General features: G+C 40.5%; 1 pseudogene; it reads right to left on the bottom strand.

The window, feature by feature from the left end:
- Positions 1-459: 459 nt before the first annotated feature.
- On the bottom strand, positions 460-1,957 carry LOC102843622 (annotated as a pseudogene).
- Positions 1,958-2,686: the final 729 nt, after the last annotated feature.

Below are 2,686 nucleotides of genomic sequence, written 5' to 3'. Positions count from 1 at the left end.
TTTCCCCCCTTTCTATGTTCTGGGGAGACGTGCAGTAAGTCCCTTGTATCCTGCATGTCCCTTCAAGAAAGATTACCAGACCTCTGTGGTGAGACTATCAGAGTCAATAAAAAGCTATCAAAAATATAACGTTATTTACAAGGGGCAGAAAACTATTTTTCTAAAGGCAGCAGAAATAGGAAAGAAATAGCACACCTTCTTTGTATACGCAGAAATAGTACACCTTCTTCATATAAGCATGGACACTTAAAACTAGTCACACTGCAGGTAAACCCAGTAAAGTCTTCAAAAGTTCCATAAAAATGAACAAAGGATACATGTTTACTTCCATCGCTCTGAAGGTAAAATGTTGAATCTGCATGAGAGCAGTGGTGTAGAAGATTGCTCGTTCAATTTTAGAGTTCAAGATACTTTTTGTGTATTTGGCCCACTGACGTCCATATCCATGATAAATTCAGTTCAAAAGACAGAAATTAGGGCAAATATCCACACAACAAAGCACAAAGCTATGCTACTACAAATTGTTGTGCTTCCATGGCTAATGCAGAAATAACAATTTTGGAAGAAGAAAAACTATCCTGTCCAGTAATTCCAGCAGTGAGAATGATTCCTGCCATTCCTTGAAAAGAAATTATTACTGCAAAGCTGGAAAGCAGGATCATGGGAAGAAGACAGTATCCACGGACACTTGCCACACACCCAAATGAAACACCTCTCATTCTCATTAAGTTTAATAAACATGGTACAACCACTGTGGAAGGCGGTATGGCGCTTTCTCAAAAAGTTGCAAATAGAGATACCATTTGACCCAGCAATTCCACTACTGGGAATATACCCCAAAGAGACCATAACTGACATCCAAGCAGATATATGCACACCCATGGTTATTGCAGCTTTGTGCACAATAGTAAAGAGTTGGAAACAACCTAAGTGCCCATCAACAAACAAATGGATAGAGAAGCTGTGGTATATTCACACAATGGAATGCTACGCTGCATTGAAAAACAGAGAACTCATACAATATTATTAAAAATGGGTGACTCTGAAGGACATTATGCTGAGTGAAGTATCTCAGTCACAAAAGGACAAATACTGCATGGTGCCACTGTTGTAAAGCAGGACTAACCTCGGGGTTGGGAGGAGACTGAGAAAGATGGGTTCAATAATGTATACTGCATTGAAACAGATGAGGGAGAAAACTGTTTAAGAGGGAATATTATTAGGGATTTTTGTTATGACAAGAGTCCAGAGCGAAGGCTGCATAGTGGAGTGGAGCTGGGGGAGGTTTTATAAAACAATGAAAGACTTTTTCTTTTACTTTTTCAAGAGGATAGTGTACTAGGAGGGAGGGTTGGGAGGGGAGAAAAGTGCAGCAATGAATAAATGGAAACCCAAAGTCTCTGTAAATTTTCATTGAAATTAATAATAATTTTTTAAAAAAAGAATAAAAAAATAAATTTAAAAAAGTTTAATAAGCATAACATTCTTAGATGTCCAGTTGCACCAATCCCATGTACATAGCCAAACTGGAGTTTGCAGGCAGAAACAAAGTGGCTCCAAAGAAAGGCAAAAAACCCATTGGTCCTGCCAAATCAGTCTCATTCATGATGCTGCCAGCTTTCAATGGACACAATGCTGTAAGTGTTTTTTTTGCTAGATGCAATCAGAATTGATACCTAACTCTTCAAAAAACTCTTCCTCCTCAAAGTTGTTTCCATAGAATCACTGAGGTGTGCTCGGGGTACATGCCTGAGTTGGCTGGTAAACCTGCCCAGCATATGGCTGCTGTGGCTACATTGTGTCTGGAGCTACAAACTGGCCTTGTTGTGAGTAGTCATAGCTACCCCACTGTTTGCATAGCCTCCACTTTCTCCATAATCAGTCACAGGACTGTTGTGACTCATCATCAATGTTCTAACTTGTAGAGATCTGTGTTGAGATTCTCAAAGCCTGACATTGTAAATTATCAAGCACAGTGGTAGTGGCAGCTGTGGCTCCAGGACCAGAACCGGTGGATTCCAACACACAAAACTGTTTTGGGCAGTCAACTAGACCCATTGCTATGTATCACAGGATCAAAGGACTCACAGTTTTTTACAGAGATGCCCAAGTTAATTAAATGGAGGAGGGGGAGCCTTTAAATAAATGTTAGTGAAACAATTATATCTATGAAAAAAATTCACTTCACCAGTCATAGACCAGTCATTCACCAGTCCAATAAAAATTGAATCTATAAACAAGCTAGAAAAATACCTTTGTAACTTTGTGCAAGGTGCACCTGATCCAGGCCATGGTCTTTGCAATTACTTCTTGTGCATCAAGAAAGCTAGACAATGACTAAGGATGATAAAAGGAGAATTGATGCCAGAGAAGACTATTGAATATACCATGGACTGCTAGGAGAACATTCACCCTAGAGAGGGTGATAGCAGGCTGTTCCTTGGAGGCAAGGATTCTGAAGTTTAGTCTGACATACTTTGGACATGTTTCTAAGGAGGGACCAGTCCTGTTGGAGAGGAATGTCAAGCTTGGGAGGGGGGAGGGACAGTGCAGGAGAGGAAGACCCTTGATGAGATGAACTGATTCAGTATGGGGGTGGGCGTGTCAGAGACAGTCAGATTGACACAGGATAAAGCAGGGTTTAGGGCTGTTGTACATCAGGTTGCTATAAGTCACAGGTGACGTG

Source organism: Elephantulus edwardii, unplaced genomic scaffold (assembly GCF_000299155.1).
Source record: "Elephantulus edwardii isolate Elephantulus edwardi_28Jun2011 unplaced genomic scaffold, EleEdw1.0 scaffold00246, whole genome shotgun sequence".
Taxonomy (NCBI): domain Eukaryota; kingdom Metazoa; phylum Chordata; class Mammalia; order Macroscelidea; family Macroscelididae; genus Elephantulus; species Elephantulus edwardii.
Note: the sequence above shows the minus strand (reverse complement) of the source record. Positions and strands in the feature narration are given on the sequence as shown.